General features: G+C 32.1%; 1 protein-coding gene across 1 annotated transcript in view; it reads right to left on the minus strand.

The window, feature by feature from the left end:
- Positions 1 to 8,096, minus strand: part of LOC126773709 (calcitonin gene-related peptide type 1 receptor) — a 134,033-nt gene extending 125,937 nt beyond the window's left edge. The window contains exon 1 of the mRNA XM_050494796.1: positions 8,078 to 8,096. The gene's annotated coding sequence lies outside the window, so the exon portion shown is untranslated. The remainder of the gene's footprint in view (positions 1 to 8,077) is intronic.
- Positions 8,097 to 10,548: the final 2,452 nt, after the last annotated feature.

Below are 10,548 nucleotides of genomic sequence, written 5' to 3' on the forward strand. Positions count from 1 at the left end.
AACATTCTGCGGGACCACTAACCACACAGTTAGTTCCGACTACACAGGTAGTAAGGTAACAGAGTTAGCAAGCTCTTGCTTGTTGTATGTAACGACACTAAGTACGGCACCGTTTCTAGAAACTCCTCCGCCTTCCTTACTTTTACTAAGTATTATAAAATACATCTTAAAATAGCATATTGAAACCTCGCAGTTACAATCTCGTGTTCAGCTGCAATCTTCTCAAATGCATGTTTGATGAGTTCGATCAAAGGAAGTACACTCTGGAATGTAACTCGCATTACTGCTCCATTTATGTGCGCTTCTAGTAAAAGCATTCTACTTTAAAATGTTTTCAATTGTAACATTTATCAATAGTCTTTGAATAAATGCTGAACTCATTTCAAAAGTGAATAGCCAACTTGATGCTTTTGACCTGTATAGCAATGTTCGCACGGTTCATGACTGTATGTGAGTTTCTTTATTCTACTATAACTTTTAAAATTCTTAACAGAGATATTTGTGGTATCGTAAGAATATACAACGGCTATAAGATTATTACTTTAGTTTCTTGATGAGAGGGTCGAGTTTTCAATTAAACGTTTATTTATATATTTGCTCGTGCTGAATGTAAAATTTATTTAAATTATGAATTGAAACTATTTGACACGAATAATAAATTTAGAGTAATATTGTAAACATAAGAGCTCGTTTTAATAGTTTGAACTCGCTATTCCCGCAATCTACAATACAATAAAATAAACGACTATTAAACATCACGCTACGGTTGTAGCACATTGTAGCGTGATTTTTAATAAGGGGGCTACAACAGGGGAAAAGCAATGACGGTTAACGCAAGTGCAACCGCGATGCAGCTAGTTTAAAAAAAATATTCAATGATTTTATAAAGGCCACACGATAACTGCGACTAATATTTCTTAGGACCGTTCGGATTATCGTGACATCGGAGTATCAGCGTGACAAGTGCACTCTCTATTCTATGTTTATATCAGTTTTTAGTTAAATTCCTATACTTAAATATATTACTGTGCATCTCTGTTGAGAATTCTTACTGTGACTGAAATCTTTCTGATCAGACAACGTCATTGTTGTAAACCAGATGCTTTTATCCTCCTCTGCAGGTAAATTTGATCTCTTTGTCCTTTTCCTGTACCTTGGCTTATAATATAATTGAATACACTACTATATTTCATCCGATCCCTTGCGGGTTATCACCTTGTCACACAAATGATACGACCCCTTACATCACATTTTGATTTGAACGTAGTTATATAAGTTGCGAGTTTTCTTTTATAATACGCGATGGACACTTGTGATTGTAAATTGTAAAATGTTTTGTCCATTTATTGGTCTGGCGTTGAGTGGTCACCACGTCCCATTACTGAAACAATTATTAACCATTCCTTACATCGCCCCTATGAAGATCGAAGAAGTTAAGGCGTTTGTGCCTGTAATTGCTTACTCACTCTTAAAATCGGAACACACGATATCAACTAAGCCGATGATAGGTGATGTCTACCCAGACGGGCTTGCACAAAGCCTTCACACCATATTATTTAAAGCATGCTCATAGCTTTCGTTTTTACCGACTCAATTCCATATCTAAGTCACAAAGACATGATCGTTTTTTTATGTTTTTTGAACCTCTTAAATCGTTTTGAAGCTTTGGATATGCAGATGCATCAGACAGAAGTCCGATCACAATAATTTTGTCTCTTCTTTTCTAAGTAAAACATGTTTCATGTAAAGTTTTAGAATTGTAAGATGTTGATCTAATTATAATCTCGCAGGAATATTGGAATGATGTGGACCATTATAAATTTTTCACATTTCTTTCGCTTATATGAAAAAAAAATACTTGTAATGATAATATTTGTTTTGGTCATTGGATTCTGTGGGTATGTGGAATATGCACAGAAATAAACAAAAAGACGACGGGGTCTCTGACTCTAAAAATATCCAAAATATATATCCTTAAGCTATAAAGTCTATAAAAATATAAAAGTTCTATAAAAACCGAAATCATTGTTTTATTAATCCAGAAAAACATCGGTAAACAAATAAAACTCACCTTCTTATATATAACGATACAATATAATAGCATCCACGTCACTAGTCTGTTTGGCTGAAGCGTGTTTGTTGTTCAAATATGAACTCACGTGCATAAATTATAGTGTTTCTGGCCTTTGAAGCGAGGTTCAACCTTAAGTTATAATTATGTGTAATTTAATATGTAAGTACAATCTTTGTTGCTGCGCATTACAACGTCCCAAGATTCTAATCCTTTTGCATAAGTCAAATAGTCTTAGTTGTAAGAGGTAAGTTGGCGTTTGACTTGTACGAAGTTCAAGTATTTATTTTAATTAAAAAATGAAAAATATTTAATTTGATAAATATATAAGAAGAGTTTTAATATGAGATTGTTCGAATATTGTTATCATTTTATTTGTAATGTTTTATAATACTAGGTCGGCCGACTACCTTTTTGCCTACCTATTGAATGAATATATTAGATGAAGCCGCCAACCCACCGCGTTGAAAGTATATTATTGACATATTCTTTTTTTTAATTAATTCGTATGACAAAACTTATTTATGTAAAACAATTACAATAGTACAAAAAATGTCATTTTAATTAATTCATAAAATTACCTGAACAGATTTTTCAATCTACGAAGCCAATCTCATACCTTTTCAATGTTATTCAAATTCTCTTCGTGAAAATATTTGTTTGCGGGATTGTTGGAGCGTCGCAAACTCTCGCGTAGTGGGGATGTCAGAGGTATTTGTATCAGCTTGTTATTTATTCTAACGAATGTTTAGTTTACTTTACCATCTTTATGTAAGATATTTACTTAAATGACTAAAATTCATTCAGGAGTTTTATGTAATGGGATAAATGCAATGTCAAATAAATTAAACTTGAACAAAGAATATACACAAGAAAAATTACAGGCAGACAACATTCAGATAGAAAAAGAACGGTATATGACTTACAGACATATTCTTATAAATATATAATACAACCATAGTAACTGAAAATAAAAACAAAATCAAGTCAAATGAACTTTACTTTACCATCTTTATGTAAGATATTTACTTAAATGACTAAAATTCATTCAGGAGTTTTATGTAATGGGATAAATGCAATGTCAAATAAATTAAACTTGAACAAAGAATATACACAAGAAAAATTACAGGCAGACAACATTCAGATAGAAAAAGAACGGTATATGACTTACAGACATATTCTTATAAATATATAATACAACCATAGTAACTGAAAATAAAAACAAAATCAAGTCAAATGAACTTTACTTTACCATCTTTATGTAAGATATTTACTTAAATGACTAAAATTCATTCAGGAGTTTTATGTAATGGGATAAATGCAATGTCAAATAAATTAAACTTGAACAAAGAATATACACAAGAAAAATTACAGGCAGACAACATTCAGATAGAAAAAGAACGGTATATGACTTACAGACATATTCTTATAAATATATAATACAACCATAGTAACTGAAAATAAAAACAAAATCAAGTCAAATGAAAAAAAAATGCTTGTATTTATACTTAATAACTATATTGCGCTATTGTGTTAACCGTTTTGTCGTGGCTAGGACGCGCAGCATTTCACATGCTCACGTCTTTTTATATAAAAAGAAGTGAGCACGTGAGCATGTGAGCACATTGATGACGCAGACAGTGAACTGGGGTTTCAGGTTTCACCCCAACAATGGAATCTAAAGTGTTATATCGCTTGTGCGATGATTGAGTCGATGGTACCCACCCACCTAAACTACATTAACTTATTTAATAATGCAAAAAATATATAATACTAATATAATATATTTATGTATATATATATATATTATATTATTATTATATATTTTTTGCATACAACCTATATATATATATATAGGTTGTATTATTGTATATATAAATAAAGTCGTCACAGTAATTTCAAATACGGTATAATCCAATCCCGCTCATGTCGTCTCATTTACAATACTTTTAAAATTTGCAGAATCGAAATCCCTAAAGTACAAACAAAATGAATGAATTTTATAAAACCTACACACGTTACCGAATATAAAGTGAGCAAAAAATGTACACAATATTGAAATGATAAAATTGTTTTCCATTATTCTCAGTCGATTTGATTTGATAGAAGAATATTCTCTCATTTTTGAATACAAAGTTAGTTTTATGGAACTCTATATTTGTATATTATATAAAAAGACAGTGTTTCTGTATATAATACGATTGGCTTTTATATATGTATTCACGTTTGTCTCAAACTTGCGTGGGGCGCCAGCAATGGCATTAAAAAGTAGCTATTTACAATACAATTTGGTTGATTAATCGCTAGAAACTTTAAGGTTTTATTTTGTGTATGGCTTCATATTCTGTATTAATATTATTTAATAACATTGACTGGTCCCGTAAGAGGGAAACCGTCAAGCGCCATCTACAACTAAGTAACTTGTTGAACGTACTGCCATAATCCCTTATTATTTCTTACAATGTGTCCTTGGGTGGTGGTGACTACTAACCATCAGGTTCATTTACCAGTCTGCCTACACAATACAAAAAATATATACATAAATACACTAAATGATGCAAGAAGGTTTCATACTTCCATTAAGGCTGGAGGATACGGATCTTTTAAATCTTTGAGATTTTTACGCCAATTATTTGACTCTACAGTCAAAATATCGAAAGGTAGCCAATGGTCGGAATTTCCTACGATAAAATTTCGTAGATATTTTGATTTTTTTATCAAAAAATAAATCTTTTGTTATTCAATATTAATATTACTCAACACAAGATAATATCTAAGCAAGGAGTTAGTATTTGTTGATTTTTAGGCAAGAAATATATAAATTTTATGTATTTAATTAACATAACTTTGTATTTTAATTAATTGAAAAGAGTTTCTTGCCTTCTCGGGTTCTTCTCGGTAGAATCTGCATTCTGAATCGGTAGATTACATTTATTATAATACATCGGTCCTTACATTTATTATAATTCTTAAAAATTTCAATTCAAAAGGGCTTGTAAAAGCCTACTTAAATAAAGTATTTTGATTTCTTAACCTTTAGAGTTGGAACAGTAATTGAAAATTATCAAATCTCTATCTTCATATAGTTTGTTAAGCTTACCTACTAATACTTACTTACTAAAAAGCAACTGAGATGGCCCTTATCATATATTAATGGGTTATTTAACTAAACGTTTTTCAGAATGTTTCCAAATTTTCAATCCCTGAAATCATCCACATTAACTTTGCGCCTTACTTCTTAGATAACTAATAACTACTTCAAAATCTTCAAATATTAAGTTAAACGTGAATATAAATAGTCAGCGATATTAAAAAGGAATGAAAAATAGTTTTTGCAAGCTGGTGCATTAATCTCACGTTCGTGAACAATATTACAGCTATAGTGGTGAAAACTACTGTAGTGGCAGCTTACCTTCGCTGCAATATGTGAGGATTTATATCGACAACAATTGCCACTGTACCAGCGCAATATGGACGGTTGAATATGAAATGTTAGCTGTACATGTTGGTTATAGCGGCTAATCAGTTTCGTCTGAGATTTTTTTGTGTGATAAAGATAGTTTTGCTTGATGACAGTTGTGTCTGTAAATGTCCCATCGATAGGAAAAGACCTCCTTTCCATTTGAGGAGAAGTTTTAGTTATAATTCCACTATACTGCTCTAATGTTCGGGTTGGAACTCGCAACATTCGATTAAGATAAAGCTGTAAACGGTTAGAATACCTGAATAATTATTACGATAATTCTTTTTTGTACGTGAGAACGAACTAACAAGTTGATCTATTACAGTTGGCTCTATGAACCGGTTTTCTCATAATGTTTAACTTTTTCTTATACTTTTAACTGTGACTTTAATATCACGAGTACTTACTTTAATTAAATCAACAATCTTCTTTAGTATTCCCTACAGCTGTTCATCTCTTTCTTATTTATATTACATAATTAAGAGATTTCCATTTTGCCTAATTGACCCTAAAAAGATGTTAATATTAATTAATTTGTACAATAAAAAGCCGCAACAATAGACACGTACTTTAGATTTCACTCAAGTGGTGAAATGGACAAAGTTCTTTGTATATTTGCATTTATAGTCATGACCATATGCATATCCACCAACCCGTAATGAAGAATATTGGTGGGGTAAGGTAGCTAATCCCCGAAAGGAAAAAGAGCCTTTACCAGCAGAGCAAGCTGGTGTACATACTACGTTAATACTCGTAGTATTAAACACGATTTCGTAAGGGTAAAATAATTAAGATCTCATAGGATTTTAATTAGTTAGCGTTGTGAGTACCACAACCGAACTACGAAGTGAGAAAGGCAATTTTGAAATCAATAATGAAGTTATTTATTTTGTTAATGTTTTTTTAGTAACAATTCAATTTAATTGAAGTTCTCGTTACTTTTTCCGTTTTTATTTTAAATTTAAATGGTTACTATGAAAGTAATATATGGGTGATAAGTAAATGATAGCGACGAATGCATTCACCGCATAAAAAAATTAAATTCTAACAATAGTGCAAAGTGTATCTATAGTGTTGGCCCTTCCGCGACTTTCGATTTTTTCTCCAACTACATCGACATATAAAGCTATATCTTTTTCATTTTATATATATATATATAAAATTACCTTACTATAACGTTATGTTATAACGTTTGTATATCGTCCTGATATTGTAAACTTTAACTCAATTAGATTATGTGTGAAACTGAAACAACTTTTTAACCTTTTTTATAATTTTAGTATGATATGCCTAAAGTTTATCAGTGATAATAATTACCGAACTTCGGACTAAAGTCTCCGGAGATTTAAAAAAAACAACTTTTCTAAACTAGAATAAATAAAAACAAACGACACATAGGTGGCGTTGTAGTTTTATTAAAAAATATATATTTTCTTGGGAATTATAGTAATATAATAAAATTGATGGAACTTTTTACCTAGAGTTACTTTCAAAAGCAGTTAATCCAAGATAGGTACGTATTGGAGACAAACTCATTAAACGTTTATTTACAAGTTTAATCCAGCTGAGGGTGTGTTTGATTGATCTCGAGACGTTACAATCATTCCTTATCTCCTCAAACACTCGGCAGATTGCCGTCTACTTTGAATAACCAACCGACCTTACTAACACCACAACTCATTTTCAATATCTCAGCTATATTATATTTTTCATCTGCATTTAAACAATTCCGTGCTTTCAAATTTACGTTTAGTTTAGAGATAAGCAAAATTAACACCATTATTATTTCGTATTATTAATAAAAAAATAACCTATATTATACATATGTCGCAATCGTATTATCATTGGAACGCTAGCTAAAGTCCATCCATCGATTGCCGCAGCCGGTGAATCATTGACTCCATCGAGCGCCGACAGAGGGCGGTCAATGATTCACAGGCTGAGCGGCGCACATGACACTTCTTGTGCCGGCCGGCCAGTGCGATCGAATATCGAAACCGATGCGCGTTCCTACTTATGGTGCTAAGTGATTGAACATTATAAACGAGTTCATTAATCTACTGTGTTTCGTTGCCCCAACATTACCCATCGACGCCCGCAACTTGGAAGTTAGAAACTATGGACCAAACTTTTACTTTTACTGGTGGTAGGGCTTTGTGCAAGCTCGTCTGGGTAGGTACCACCCACTCATCAGATATTCTACCGCAAAACAGCAATACTTGATATTGTTGTGTTCCGGTTTGAAGGGTGAGTGAGCCAGTGTAATTACAGGCACAAGGGACATAAAATGTTAGTTCCCAAGGTTGGTGGCGCATTGGATATGTAAGCGATGGTTGCCATTTCTTACAATGCTAATGTCTAAGAGCGTTGGTGACCACTTACCATCAGGTGGCCCATATGCTCGTCCGCCTTCCTATTCTATAAAAAAAAAAAAAAAAAAACTGATGAAGCTGAGGCTCATCCTCCGTCACATATATATTTTATTATAATGTTCAAAACAGCATACGATTCAATTTAATCTGATTATTTACAAGGATGCTCACCCTGTGGTATCGATTTCGATGACTTCGTGACAACTGCGACCTGAAAAATACGTTCACTATTAATATTATATTTTGACCTTCTATCGTGTTTCCAATGTGATACCTGTGTTTTAGTGTTAACATGGCGACATGAAAAACGTCGAAGTTATTTTTTGGTAAACTTAAGAAAGAGAAAGGTTGTCGGTTCAACTAACTTAATTTTGTGCCGAATATTTTTCAGATTATGATTATTCTTTTTAATTGTATACGTTATATCTTATTTAAATTGATGAAGGAATTACGAATATTTCCCTTAGGGAATAAGGAAGGAAACCCTCAATAAAGAAAGCTTACACTGCCCTTATATAACATCTATAATTTAAGTAAAAACTTAGACACTGAATATGTTCCGTGCAAATAAGTATGTAAGGAAAGCATAACGAGCTTTTACGCTTTCACATGTAATTGCGTTCACCTAGAGGACACGCTGTGGGACTTATACACGCTATCACCACTGCTGTAATATGACTTCGGAAACACAAAGCATATACGAAAATATAATCATTAATAAAATAATCTCAAGAAGTTATGGAGATCGATAAGGAGCATATGTAATTTATTTTTATTACAAGATAATCTCATGATGGCTACGGTATCGAACATACAGGTATTGAGGCAAGAAAGAGGCAAGAAAATGTTTTAATTGTGGGGAATTAGAATATTTTTAACATTTTAACAATACTATATTCAAATTAACAAAAAAAATGTATTAAAATGTAAAATTTAAAAACTATCAAGAAAAGGGTTTTGCTAGGACAAGGATTTGTTACAAGTAAAACCTAAATTGATCTTTACATACTTTCAAATTCATTTATTTCATCATCAGAACGGATACAATACAAAACGGTTTTTTTATATATTTTGTAATCCATCATAACTGCTCTGAAAAAAGGTCGTTACAATGAATTAGCGTTAATACCCTCGCAAAAAGGGTTCGCAAAAACTCAGCAGGGCGGACACACGTCGAACCCGCGTTGACAAATGTCTTACGAGAACATCCAAGTACCAAGTCTACCAACATTCATACAATATGTGCACGGTTAGTAGGAAACATTGGTTTTGTATCGCAGTTGGTGTTTTGTAAAAATACAAAGCTGCCATATTTTCACATATATTTTCAGTCGATTTTTTTTTTATTATTAAAAAGTTATAATATAATCTGTTTTTGTAGATATATATACGCGAATGCTACTAAATGTTATGGCGCCTTTTCCGCTTTAAATTGAAACAATTCTTGTGAAGTACAAAAGCATCGTCATCAGCACGACTTTTTAGCAGGTAGATCAACACATCAAATTTAGTGTCTTATGTCATTGCGAATGCCTTAGATAAGAAAAAAGAGGTTCATTCAATATACGCTGACTTTAGGAAAGCGTTTGATGTTGTGAACCACCGGTTATTATTGAAAAAAAATTGAACACATGAGCATTCATGGTTCGTTATTGAGATGGGTTGAGTCCTATCTACAAAAACGTTCACAATTAGTTAATATATGTGATTTTAAGTTTGCAGAAATTGGGGTAGGTCCCTCAAGGATCACATTTAGGCCCTTTACTCTTTTTAATCTTCCTAAATGATTTATGTATAAATATAAAATCGAACTTCAAATTTTATGCTGATGACTTAAAAAATTATTGCGTATAAATAATGATTTAGATAAGCTAATATTGCAAACGGATATAAACTATATTTGTGATTGGTGCCACTTAAATCAAATGTACCTCAACCCCACAAAATGTTTTTACATAAAATTTTCTCGCAAGATTATTTCTGGTAAGGTGACATATTATATCAATAATAATTCAACTATCCTAGAAGTAACGAGCATACGTGATCTTGGCGTTATACTTGATAGTTCACAAAGCTTTAGGCTAATTCTAGATTATATAATAAAAAAAGCGTCAAAACTATCTGGATTTATTAATAGACAGTTAAAGATATTTAAGCAACCGAGTGTTTCTATTCTTTTATTTAATACCTTAGTTCGAAATATCCTGGAGTATTGCAGTGTAGTGTGGAGCCCTTGCTATCAGGTTCACATAAATAGACTTGAATGTGTTCAAAATAGATTTTATATCACCTTTCTTACACCGATAATAAATGTCTCGAACTTAAATCGTATGCACAGAGACTGAATTTTTATAGACCAAGCTCACTTTACACTCGAAGGAAAATAAATGATATCATATTGCTATATAAGCTAATTCATGGACTTATTGACTCGTCCGATATCCTGCAATGCATCAGTTTTGCCATTCCTCGCTCAAATAGTCGCATGCGATATTGTATGACCTTTTGTCTTCTTACCTCTAAAAGAAATGTACTTAGCCACTCGCCTTTATACCGCATGTGTTTCTCTTATAATAGTATTCGTTTTAATTATGATATATTTACCGACAGTTCTATAGCCTCATTGAAAAAAAGTTAAAAAA

The sequence above is a fragment of the Nymphalis io genome, chromosome 15 (genome assembly GCF_905147045.1).
Source record: "Nymphalis io chromosome 15, ilAglIoxx1.1, whole genome shotgun sequence".
Lineage (NCBI taxonomy): Eukaryota > Metazoa > Arthropoda > Insecta > Lepidoptera > Nymphalidae > Nymphalis > Nymphalis io.